This window comes from Taeniopygia guttata, chromosome 2, assembly GCF_048771995.1.
Source record: "Taeniopygia guttata chromosome 2, bTaeGut7.mat, whole genome shotgun sequence".
NCBI classification, from domain to species: domain Eukaryota; kingdom Metazoa; phylum Chordata; class Aves; order Passeriformes; family Estrildidae; genus Taeniopygia; species Taeniopygia guttata.
Genome location: NC_133026.1, coordinates 71,065,525 through 71,079,383, shown reverse-complemented (window position 1 = coordinate 71,079,383; position 13,859 = coordinate 71,065,525). Strand labels below are relative to the sequence as shown.

The 13,859-nt window shown below is 35.6% G+C and overlaps 1 long non-coding RNA gene across 1 annotated transcript in view; it reads left to right on the top strand.

Moving 5' to 3' along the window:
• The window catches only part of LOC140682338 (uncharacterized), a 38,705-nt gene extending 28,171 nt beyond the window's left edge, over positions 1-10,534 (top strand). The window contains exons 3-4 of the long non-coding RNA XR_012053954.1: positions 4,875-4,932; positions 8,398-10,534. This is a non-coding gene — a long non-coding RNA (uncharacterized lncRNA). The remainder of the gene's footprint in view (positions 1-4,874; positions 4,933-8,397) is intronic.
• Positions 10,535-13,859: the final 3,325 nt, after the last annotated feature.

Genomic DNA, 13,859 nt, shown 5'->3' with positions numbered 1-13,859 from the left:
CATCACCAGTCTCTGGGCTCCAGGTAAGTCAGTGGGATGAAACATGTTGATGGCACAAATTCACCAATCTATTACAATTAGAGACTTACATTCTTAAAAATCAGTTCTTGAATGTGGGCCAAACCCAGGCCATGGCTTAAATAGAAGCACAGCATAGTTTGGAAGACAAATTCGCCTTAGTGTGAAAATATCTCTGCAGCCTATCTGTTGTGATTAAGTGCTGGGGGTAACCAGACAGCATACATTTCCCTAAGACAGAATAGTCCAAGATTTAGCACAGCAGTAAGCCTGAGTGTAGTAACCTGAGCTGAGGAGAATGAAGCACAGCAGAGAGAAAAATCTTGAATTACTTCTCACCGACTTTACAACCTGTAGAGAAAGCCATGCATCCTGCAGGGAGACACCCCTTCCCTGCAGGGTGGGTGATGGGCACTGTCCCTAACCATCCTCCCTTGCTGGCGCACCTGCCGGCGGTGCTGGCCCGGTCCAGCTGACGTGCCTGCTGCCTGCAGGGTAGCCGGGATCAAGGGAATTAGTTCTGCTTGCCTTGGGAGGCCAGCCCAGCCGCCACGGTTTCTATTCAAACTCCCCTCCACCACTCAAGCTCAACTGGAACCATTTAGTACCCGCATTGTTCTGTGGTTTTTATTTGTTTCCTTCCACTCAAGCACATGTTAGAGAAGGCGACCCCCCAGCAATCTTTTTTTTTTCCCCCTTTTCACATGACTAAGCGATTATCTTCTTCCTAATCAAAGAGACAGATGAAAAGAGTTTATTAATAAAAGTTCCCTTCAGGAAGATTGGAAATGAATGATTAGTAAAATACACCCAATTTTGCTTATAGACCCCCCTCATAGACAGGCATCTGTGAAGGGTAGGGATGCCAGAATAGTGGTGGGGATTCAGGCATCTGGAAGCTGTTTGTGATATGGATTAGAAGTCAGGCTGCACAGAGATACTGCCTCCAGTCACAAAAGCTTGCTCCGTGGAGGGGGAAAAAAATATGCTGCTTGTTTACAGTGCTACTTTTTCCCTTTGCTTGTTATCTGTTTATTTCTTCCCTTGCTCCTCTCTCCTCACACCATTCATGAGCAATTATGTCTGCACCGATACACCAGCTGGTGGGGCCTGTTAACCATACCCACCACACCAGCATCTTGGAAAAGGGGAGAAGGAGACAGGAGCTGGGCAAACAACACGGCATTGTGCTTGGGACCGGGGCATCATCTGCTCCCTGTTGCCAGGGACCAGTGATCAAAATGGGAAAAACAATTTCTGCACTGAGGAGAACAAACCGAAGATCGTCACATCTTCATCTTGCCGTGTATCCACAGCATGTTTAAAACTGTGGTAAATCACAGACAGAAAAACTCCAAGAGGCTTTAATAAAGAGCTGAATATTTAAGTAAGTTTCGGAAGAGTGGTGTTTTCCAGGCAGATCTAGTTTTATTAGTGTGAGTCTGAGATGGTCGCAATATTTACAAGCATTAAACCAGACCACAATAAAAAAATTGTATGAAACCTGAGAACCATTTTAGTGAATTCTATCATACTTGTCTTATGAAATAACTATTAAATACACTAAAAGATGCTACTTTTAAATTTCTCTAGCAATAGGCTTTTCTGATGCTTTCTAAACATTAAGTTAAAATTTTAGTCTCAAAATCAATAAGGCTGGTTAAATTCTACATGCATACATTAGAACTCAAATTTAGAGAATAACCCACCTGAGTTTGAGGGGGCTTGGGATCAGGATTTTAGACCTTATATTCATACAGTTTTCCTTCAAGCAGAATAAACAAAATCCAAGCCCTAAACTACTTGAAAAAATGTCAAAGAAAATTTTAAAAAATGAAATTATTATTTTAGACTTGTTTGCTTTCAAATCCAGATTTGAAAGCAAATCATGCTGCATTTCAAAGAAGATGAAATTTCTCCCCTCTCACACCTTATTTAGAAGAAATTGCATTGTGAAGGAAGGGCATTTCTTTAACTCATTTTTTTAACAGAAATAAAATTAAGCATCAAGCAGCATCTCAAATTCAAATTTTTCCTAGGAGCTTCTCTAAAAAAATACAACTAAGAGTTGAAGTAAAATATATCTGAGGAAAATAGATTTTTGTGAAAGCATCTTTCCATATTTGTCAGCATTTTTGATTATTTGAGAAAGAAAAAAGGAAAATCAATTGGAAGACTACTACCAAATAATTCAAACATCTCTGCATAATTGCTATTACAGAGGCATCACTGTAGGTTTATACTATTGCTAATGCAGCAAATAAAGCAGGCTATTGCAGTAAATCCAAAATTATTAGATTTAAACTCATGACAAAGGATATTCATTTTAGACCTACTGGATTGTATTGGATGTATATTTTAAGCCTCTTAAATGCTTACATATTAGAGGTATAGGGAATCTGCTTTTAGAGGAAGGACTGCAGAAAAAAATAACACACCTTGTAAACAACATTCTTAATGCAATTTATGTGTGTCATTTTACAGGAAAAAATATTAAAAATTATAGACATGTATTTTCACAGAACCAAATGATGAACAAGATCAGTGTTAAACAGGTTTCTTTAGGACAGATTTAAGATGATCCCATAACATACAGGTAGAGGGTATTTGATTGGCCACTCCTCATTAGTGCCGACAAAATTTTAAATAACACCCCACTATCGCACATTCCATATCTCTTAATATTTAGAGAATTCTTTATATAATATTAGTAGGCTTGTTTATATCAGATCTCCATGACCATAACAATTTACCTATGCAAGTCTTCTTAAAACAGAAAATCACAACATATTTAAAACTATTTAAAACCAAGTATTTTTCTATCTACATAAATCATCTATAATAGAGTCAATACATTATGCTGCATCTTCCCAGATGCAGACATCATGTATATCGTTTCTTAAAACAAAGTAGCTAGACTCTTCCTTTCTCTTCTTGCCAGTGAAGTAAAGTTAAACCCATCCTTTAACTAGAAAAAGAGATGTAGTGACCAACTAGAGCCACACTTTCAAATTGCTACCACTACAGAAAGTTTCACAGTTAAAGGAAAAAAGAAAACATTGTCTCAGTAGGTCATCGTTTTCCAGGTTCCCATGAGAAAGCCCTCCAGGAAGGGATAATAGCCTGGGGTTTGTGGTGGTGCTCTTTGGTGCTGTTAACATGAAAATAGTTTTCTGTTTCAGAGTATGCGTCAAATAATGACAGGTTTCTAAAACATAAGATGTCTAACAATATTCATAATTGTTCAGACATCTCTGACAATCCCACCTTCCTTATGCTTTGTCTGCATTTAATGCCTATACCAAGTGGATTTCCACGAACAACATTTATAGAAGAGCAATTTACAGCTAAGAAACCAGGACTTTTTTTCCTGAAGAAGAATTGTATCTACAAATGAAAACAAATGAAATGCTTCAAACTATGGAAGATAACATTTACTTTCACATTGAAAATATGTTTAGGTTTTGTCTTTGTGGGCTTTTTACAAATAAGATAAAAGTTTTATAAAAGGAGAGAATTTGTTTTATGGAACAGCCTCTTTACAGTTCTTGTGTTTGTTAAGCCATATTGCCTTACCTTTTCAGAATTGTACTGATAAAATAATTTTTAGAAGTGACTTATATTATAGCTGAAAGCATTTATATTATTCTTTGGAGCCATCTAGCAAAGACATTAACAGAAAATGGAATATAATATGGTAATTTTATTGTTTCTTTAAATATAAGTTCTATATTAAGTATGTATCATGGCTTGATGTGGAAAAAACCACATTTTTTTGTGCATTTTCTCTTCTCTTTAATTCTTTGTTGCTTGGTTTAGCCATACTACGTAAATTTGGACACATGCAGCTGCACACATGTGTTTAGAGATTCAGACTTAAATGCATGATTGCCATATAACCAACCATATGCAATAGATTCATATATTTTTGACATGATTCATATATTTTTGACATGCTCTCAATTGCTCCCAAGCAGTTGATTTTGTGTATTTATGTAGGAGATGGAGTATTTGTTTGCACTTTCCTTTTCATTAAACAAAGGATCTATGATTTTATCAAACTGCTTTTAAAGTATAACATGTAAATACAATTTAAAATTGCACATGTAAATGGCCACATGCAATTCTGGCTTTCTAATATAAAATATGGAATTAATGTGCCTCATTAAATACAGATATTTTATAGCAAAAGAAGTTAAAAAAGCATGTACAGCCCCTGCTTCTTTATGTATTATCATAACATCTTTCATATTTTCACAAAACTGAAAAAAATTGTTTTGTTTTCCTTGTTAGATTAAAATGTTGTATGTCTGATGACATTTTTTAGTCAAAGTCTCAAGCAAAACCACATGGACTGGATGTGAGTGGTATAAGTGCAGTTGAAACATCTGAACAGGTGATACAACTACAGAAAGATATTTAAGTAAACAACTCGCTATTCTTAATGATTAGCAACCCTTTAAAAAATAAAGACAGAAAGAGAGAGAGAGAGAAAGAGAGAGAGAAAAAGAAAGAAAGAAAGAAAGAAAGAAAGAAAGAAAGAAAGAAAGAAAGAAAGAAAGAAAGAAAGAAAGAAAGAAAGAAAAAAAGAAAGAAAGAAAGAAAGAAAGAAAGAAAGAAAGAGAAAGAAAGAAAGAAAGAAAGAAAGAAAGAAAGAAAGAAAGAAAGAAAGAAAGAAAGAAAGAAAGAAAGAAAGAAAAAGAAAGAAAGAACCCAAAAGAGAAAAAGTTTCTGAAATTAGGTTTAACCTCCAGACACACTGAGGTGTTTATATGTGTGCATGTAAGTGTATGATCCATCCCTACCTGCATCTATGTACGATATGTGCTAATTTTATTTTTTCAATCTTGACACAGCTGTCTGGAGCCTTGCAGTTTCTTTTCAAGGGGAGTACAAGTGAAGATCTTTGAAGAGGTACATATTTTACTCTGATGTGATTGGCCTGCAACCTCCATTCTAATCCTCGCTTCTATAAACAATCCTCTCATGATGATCTGTTTGTCCTCTTCCATGTGTGGATAAATTCAACTCTCCCAAAGGCAAAGAGGAGCAACATAGGTATATTCTGTGGTAAAGACCTTTTGACTGGGAGATGTCCAGCATTCTAATAACATCTTTTTCATCTGTGAAAGCCATCAAACAGTTGGCCTTATTACACTTGAAATATCTAAATAAGATGAAACCTAGGCTACTTCCTTAATGTGTCCCCATCCAGATTTAAAAAATAAAAATAAAATCCATGCTATTTTCTTAAAAAGTCTTGTTTAAATAAATATTTCTGTCATTATGTAACCTAACACTTCTCTATTTTCAAGTATGGTGATTAAGGAGAGAAACCCATAGGGCTTTGTTCTCTCCTCCCATGGTCTCAGGCACAAAATTCCTTTTGCTTTTTACCAGTTTATGTTGCCTTCATATCAGCCAGCATGCCCTGAGTGATTTGCCATTTAAAGTGAAACTAAAGCAATAGAATCTCTTTTTTGCTACTTTTCCCTCTATATCACTCCACACCGTTATTTATCCAAAACTCTAGGATTATCTAAAGTGACATTAATCTTTCAAGTGGGAAAAAATAAAGGTATTTCTCTAAGGGAAGAACCGATTATTCTCCACTACTTCAGTAGTTCAAGCCATAACACTATTGTTGTGTTTGTGTTCAGCTATCTGTATTTCTCAACATATGTAATTTTGAACACTTTTTAATTGTAACTATACCTTTTAACTTTGGATAAACAGTTTAACCGTTTTGTAGCTTCTAGAATTTCTCCTACAGTATTATATGTACTTTTAATCTAATTTTAAGACAAAAATCAGCAAAAAACAATGTGGTTTAGTTCTGTGATATTTATCCTAGTCAAAAAGTGCCAGATGAAAGTCCATTGAAAAGTGTCAATAAAATAGCAGATTACAGGGCTAAAACAAATGCTTAACCTATTTCAGCTTAATCCAGTGGGCATCTTTTCACCCTTGTTAATGTGAATGTCTAGTGACAATCTCTTTTTTCTGGTGAAGAAACAAGACCAGGTATTTATAATATTTATTAATTTTAATCTAACATCCAGAGTTTATTCTCTGCTTTTCTGCCATCTGAGATAACATGTTCTTTCAAAATTAAAATATAGCAGGATGTTTGAAGTTTTTAATTGCTTCTCAAATGCAAGAGGTACAAAGACCAAGCAAAAATCATCTACTTCCTATCCCTAAAGTGCCCCACTGTGGAAGTGACATTTTGATTCTGCCAATTAAAATTAAGAAATGCTTATAATTTGCAAAGAAAGCTAATTGATAAATGAAGTGTCGCCAAGTAGTAGTGGTACTAGCATGGTTACATTTCATAATCCCACCAGATGCCTTGCAATCGTGTAGGGAGTCACAGAGAGAAAGGATCCACAGCAGTTGACCCCCTCTTCTCCTACCCTGACTCTAGGCATCCTTTTCTTTGACCCCTTTGCCAGTCCCACATCTCTTTCATCCCGGTGCACAGGGTGGAGGGGCTGGCTGCTGTGACGGCGCGGCGTCGCTCGGGCTGGGTGACAGCCGGTTCTCCACAGACAGCGCTGTCAGAGAATCACAGATTTCCACATGTACAAGCGAAATTAACTTCTGTTAGTCTGACATTTTCCACAATCAATACTCACAGGGTCCTTGTCTCTGGGATCAAAATTCATAAATCAAAAGCAGAAAGCATGAAATAAGGTATTTGATACATCCATTAACTGAAGTGGAAGTGTACTTCTGTCACACTGCTTAAAGACTACAGTAGTGCTGGCTAAGCGGGAGAAATCTAACAAACACATTAAGTGAAGTGCTGGCTTGTATTTGTTTGAATATATGGCTCAATCTCACTTGCTGGAGGACTTTATGCCTGGGCAGCAGACAAGTTGGTTTCCCTGGACTCCTCACTGAACAGTCTGCCTCCAAAAAGCAGAAAACCAGCTAACCATTTTCTGATGGACAGTCCTCTCCTTCCACTCCAGGACAATTCAAGTTAAAGACAAACCTGCATTGCAAAACATAATGCCACTGCAAACCGCTTCAGATTCACTAATGCTGCATGAGCCCAATGTGTGGGGCACTGCTTTTAAGGGTTAGAAGGAAGTCCAAGATACAGATAAGCACCAAGAAAACTTTTGTTGCATCTTTCAGTCCAAACATCCAAGTGACTCCTAAAGCCCCAAGGACTATCTGTCAGTACAGTTTTGTGTCTAGGAATTTTTTTTTAACACAGCACCAAATCCATACTTTGTGTCATCTCATGTGAGTGTTTTCAAGTGACTGTAGTTCTCCAGAAGCTAAAAATTAATCCGATGGTTTGCATACTCTTAAAATTTACTGCAGAAAGATACACCTGTATTTTTCAGCTATGATTCATGATATAGAACTAGTGGCAGAGGTTTACAGTTGAACACACAAATGCATTCTAATGCTACAAATAGCATTACTTTAACAGAGCTACTTTTTAATGCCTATCATGACTGTGTTTGCTGTGATTGAAAACTTCAATGTCTGCTTGATACAGAAAGTGCCTAATGGCTAAACCTTGTATCTATAATGTAATACAAAAGGTAGCAGCAGACAAATTGCTTTCATTAAACCATTTCTTCATATCACTTCAAATACTATGACAATACACCTTCCTTCTTTCATAATGTAAAATGAAGACAAAACAGCTGCTTTTGACAAATTGTCTTCAAAAAAATTGCTTCTCAGTATAACTCCATGTCATCAATGAAACTCCTATTTTACAGTTTCTGAAATCAGTAGAACAATATTTTCAGCATATCTCATTCTATATTTGCTCACTACCTATAAATGAACAGTTTGATTTTGCTTTTCTCTAATTGCAAGCTATCCAATAATTAGAGCAGTTTTTTTTTCTATACAGATCTTTTGTCTTCTGAGTCTGTCAATAGTTGTGATTTTCTAAGAGTCTGAATGTACTCTAATAGACCTATGAGAATGACTTTTTTTTTTCTGTTATGTACATTCAATAAAGTTTTCCCCCCATCACTTAAAGAATTCTACTACTTCCTTTTCTGCTCTGAATAATACAGCTCCCCTTGAGAAAACTCATTTTAACAGAATGAATGTCTGCATTTACTTTTAGATAATAAAATTACTGGGCATGTCTGGCTTACCTAACTATTTATACTCATAGCATCACCCTTATCATGAAACCATTATAAAACTAAAAAGTTCTCAATATATTGACCTCTAATATTTACTACTTGACAAAACATCTACATGTGGGATTTTTCATCATTCAGGGAGTCTTAGCTGAAAGTCTTTGGGGAGAAATTTTTTTTTGGGTTTTGATTGCAAGCAACATCTAACCCTACTTCTCTTTTTTTTCTCTTTTTTTTTTTTTTTTTTTCCAAGAACCCTGTGAATCCTGACTCTATGTCTTTCCATGGTGGAAGCTGAGAAGCCAGAGCAGCTGCTCATCCATTGTGGTTTCCCAAGCAAGAAGATCCCCACTCCTTCACACAGTCAATCTGACTTGGTCTGCCTGGCTGACAGGTGACTGGCAGGGTGAGTGTGCTAGAAAGCTGAAGTGACAGTTTTCCACTGGTGGAAAACCAGCCAGCCAAATGCCATTTTTATCTTCCCCAAAACTGTCCTGTCAGAAATATGTGGCTTCTATTTTTTTTTTTTTTCCTGCATGAAGGAAATTTGTTTTTCATTCAATTCTTTTCAGGGGTTGTTACCAAAGAAGGAACCCACTATGACTGAAAGCTTTCACTCACTCAAACACAAAATTCAGTAAGTTCACTCACAGCAGAATTGCCTTGCTTAGGATACTCAGTCCTAAGAGTGACAGACAGAAACTTGAAGTTCTCACATCTCAATCCAGGACCATTAATTGTTTCACAGCTCTCTGGAACGGCAAGTACCTAATTAAAAATAGGGTAAAAAGGAGAAAACATTTCTGTCTTGTTCTTTTTCTACTCTCCCTGTCACAAAGTTGACTTCTCAGTTTCCCAGTCAAACTCATCTGAGAAAATTCCTTCCTTTTGCCTATATACCCCATTGACCTACAAGACACTGAAGTCTAGGCAACTAGGGAACATGATACCTCAGTGAAGAGTTGATTCTCATAATATCTTTATATCTATATCTCTGCAGAGCCATTTGGGAAAGTGCATAAAAAAATACACTCAGAAGTAATCATGCTACCTAGCAGGCAGCTAACAAGTGCATATGTTTCAACACTTTCAAAGATATAAGTAAAGATACAGTTAATTATTAATTTTTCCCAGAACTGCATCTTTCCAGTGTTTTTAAGTCCTCTGTAAAGTAGGGTGGTCTGTAAATTTTTAGACCATTTCTTGTAGAAAAGGAGACATGATTTCTGTTGGTACTATCCAGTACAACATGATAATATCATTTAGGAATAGTATACTAAACCCAGAAATCTTCCAATAGAAACTTTCACTGGCCATCAATGTTGTGACTTGAAGCATAATTCATTTTGGAATTTAAGAACATCATCAGACAAACTATTTATAAATGTATATCATAAACTGAATTAATTTTTTTATATGTTTTTGATACCTAATGAAGAATTTTAGCTGATGTACAAATAGACAACAAGAAGTCAGGTCTTTGAGACTTATTCAATAAAACAGTGATTTCCTACAACAGGAAATATCACTTCAAAGACTTTGCACTATTGCAATATGACAACTGAAAAAGTTAAGCTTCTCAAAATCATGTCCCATGAAACGAATATTTGCCTTTTCGTGCAAAAAGTAACTAAATTATCATGACAAGTGAAATAGGAAGAATTTATTTTTTCTTTACAGAAACAAAATAAAACTACTCTGATAAACCAAGTAGCAAGTTGTCATTACAGATCGCTTGGGATTCTTCTGTTCTTTTTGAGCAAAATATTCTGCCACCTCTTTGATTCTAGTAATTAATACTACTTTTTCTAATAACCTTTTTTCACTCTTCAAAAGGGAAAGCCCTTTTTTATTTGAGAGGATGTCTAATAGTATGTGTTGATTATAAAAATGAAACAAAACCTTATATACAATAATGGAATAGTTTGGGTTGGAAATGGCTTTAAAAGGTCTCTTCGTCCAACCCTCTTACAATGAGCAGGGACATCTTCAACTGTACAGTTTAAGTACAAAATATTTTTAAATTATAAAAATTGTATATTATTAAACACTTTTCACCAGTACTAAACTGATGCTTCCTGCTATATTCTACCCTGTAGTCCACAGAAAATCTATTTGACAGCAGCAAACAGTAATATCAAAACATCCTCTGCTTTGCTTGTATTTTCTTATATGGTTTTCTCTATTGGAATGAAAATAAAAGATAAGATAGATGCTTATAGTCTATGTGAATGATGAGACCTTTTTAAAAATTAGGATGGAAAGAAAAGAGCGTTATTGCAAACACAAGTGCAAAAGAGCTCCAGTAGTCAAAGCATTTGTCAATGAAAAGCAAGAAGATTAATTTGGTAATGAGAAGATTAATGATAAAAACTTGTACCTCCATGTGGTGCCGAGGGAGTTTCGCCTTGAATCTGGAAGCTCAGAGATGAGCTTTTCTTCCTTTCTGTTCTAGGCCCTTTTAATTAAAATTCCTGGAACAGACAAAGGTGTAGGATTTTAATTTGGGATTTTTGTGTGTCTGCTGCTAGAAAGCAAGCTCATTCAGTATCCACCAATATTTCTGAGAATCTTCCATTTCCCTTTTCTGTTTCTCCAAACACACTTTTCCAAGCAGCTTTATGCTTCAACTATGCAGGAGAGAGGATCCATGATTCTCTTATAGCTCCCATCATGTTCTCTGAGCTTTTCCACCAATAGTCTTGTCTTGATTACTGTCCTCCCAGCCAGAATAGATGAAGAAAACCAACATATATAAAAATAATAACTCTCTGAAAAGTGTTATAGTTCTACTTAACTGTGCCTCATATCTTTCCTAAAACTTAAATGTAATGTGCTGGCTCTCACTTGACAAGAAATATGAGAAGCTATGAAAATAGTCTTTCATTTTTATTTCACTGGACATTGCTGTTCTAAAAACACATGAACAGGTCAATTTTTTTCTTTGCTATACTTTTGCTTTCTGATGTGAAACAAAGGAATAATGGTGTACCATTATTTCAACATCTGCAGTATTCCCTAGCCAAAGTGCAGGGGTTACATCAATTCTGAAATAGAGATATCTAGTCATTTAGAGCAAGACTGCTTAGTTTTCTTGTAAGTCATCTTCCATTATGACTTTCGAATCGCCTAGGGTTATGTTACATTAACATAAAGCATGTTAATTAAATATCTTAAGGCTATGACAGTCACCTAAATGCCCAATAATAAAAAAGACAGCTTTAACAATTTTTCAGAAGCATGGAAAAAAATAGCTGCTTTACTATTTTTTCAACCAGAGCAAAGCTGCAAAGCTATGACATATCTTTCTCTGGAAAAGGTTCTCTCCTATTCCTTTGGAGGCAGAAGAATGCCAGGCAAGCTTTTAGAGTTATATTTTCCATTCTGTCCCAGCGCACAGTTCTGTTACCAGTTTTCAAATGCTTACAAGACATGTCAGGAATTGTGTTGTTTAATTGCCTTTTTTTTGCACATATACAATTCACAGTTCAAGCAGTGATGATAAACCATGAATTGGACATAAATCCTAGTGTGCATGAACATAACATTCTAGTGCTTCTTGCCTCTTCCTCCTACCCCTAACTGAGTAGTTGGCAAGTTTGATGGTCGACTATCAAGAAATTATAGGAATAAGGTATTTTAAGACGGTAACAAAGCAGATGGGAGTCCACAACCTCAATGCAGCAGTTGCAAGCACCTAAACTCATTACCTCAGGCTCAGGCAGAAAGAAGTGAGGTTGGTGAAGCATGAGAACTATTTGCAAACATTTTAAAGTACTGTGGTTCCAGTTAACAAGATGGGTATGACAAGCAGAAGAGGAGTCACTCTGTAACACATGTGTTACACTAGTATTAAACAGAAATTAGTAATACCAGCCAGAGGCTTAGTTCCCTTCACTGAAACTTTCTAGTTATTTACTAACTACCTCAAGGACCCCTGCCTTTTGCTAGTTTAAACATTCACATTGCCACACATCAAACCAAACTTGGGTGGAATTGAACATGATCTCAAAAAAAAAAAAAAAGAAAAAAAAAAGAGCATTTTCTAATGTTTTTTAGTTCCTCACTTCAGTTCCCTAAACTGCAACTCAAATTTTATTCATGAAAATAGATACTGTGGGACACAGCCCAATGCAGAAATAAATGTTATGTGCAAAGAGAGAAGGAAACCCTTCTGTTGACAGAACTTCTGCCTGTGTCAGCTAAAAATCAACAAAAAACTTGTTTGTGCAAAAAAAAAAAAATCATAATTAGAAGCTAGTGCTGCTCTTGACACTAATCCTGAGACTTTTTTTAAAGCCAAAGGTTGCTCTGTGATTGCTATGGAGTCTTTGCTTCCAAGGGTGCTGCTTTCTCCTACCCAGTGACACACTGCAGGATGAGGCAGATTCAAAATACAAAATTGAGCCCAGATCAAGTACATCTAATCCTTACAAGGCCTTACTGCATGCTAACTGAAGTTAAGATTTTGAAAATGATTGGGAATAAAACTGCAAGAGAATAATTTAATTCACTTATTGGTGCCTACAAGGTAAAATGCACTTTTCTTATTATGCCTATCTTGATAACTATGTGCTAACTTAATTTTTCTTCTTTTAGGTAGTCTAATATTTTAAAGTCTTTTTCCAATTTGGGATTGTATATTTATTTCAGCTGATACCCTATGAACCACCTGAGCGCATTTAAATGCCATCTACCACATAACAAACACTGATTTCCTCCTCAGAGATGAGGGAGCTGTAGCAGTTACACTGTGTTATTGTACCACAGTGGCAGGCTGCCAATATGTTCATTCACATTTGTAAATTCTGTCTCTTCTGTAAAAGAATAACAATCATAGAACCAAATACTTCGGTAAAATCTCAAATGTTTATCCGAGGCAGTTGTATCATCTTTGAAATTCTGTGATGGAACATTCCTCTGTTACACAAACAGTAACAAAATAGACACAAAAGAAATACCTTATTATACATTTACTTGTAATGGGTCTTTTTCTATTACTGTTTTTTAAAAAAAAAATTCAAAATTGTTAATTAATTAAAAAAAAAATTACTGGTTACAAAAAAAAAAAAAAAAAAAAGGAAAAAAATAAGCCTTAAACGCTGTGTAGTACTTCATAGAATTCTTGTATGTTTGGAGGACTGTTCTAGTTAGGTCATGTCTTTTTCATGGAAACAGAGAATAAGGAATAAGTTCATCAAAATAGCAAATCTTCTTTTGAGACAAGACCTATGAAGATTCTTTCATAGAGTGATTCTTTCAATAAAGTGACAACTTTCAGTTTCCTTGTAGACCTGCAACGATGCAATTGCCTAGAAAGGCTGCTATTGTTACAGCTACTGTGTAGATAATGAATGAGTGCGACACAAGATACTAGTGAAGTGGAAAACAAGGGATTGTTGGCACAGTCCCCATGTTCTCTTTACAGGACAATTAGAGACACACTGCGTTGTCAAAACACTTTTCAAGATTTAGTCACAAGTTGGAGGCAATCTATCTGTGATTGCTATTGGCAAAAGGTGAACCTAATTTTCTAAAAGTGTGCGAGTGTTTTAGAATAATTAATTTGTAATAAGAAATGTTATCTGTGTTTATTAGAATTTCATAACAGACAGAGATAAATTAAATGCAAATAAGTTTTCTATCTGTGTCATTTCAAAGTTTTCCTTGTCTATACAGTGGAATTTAGACAGATTCTGCATATAATGGGCTGCT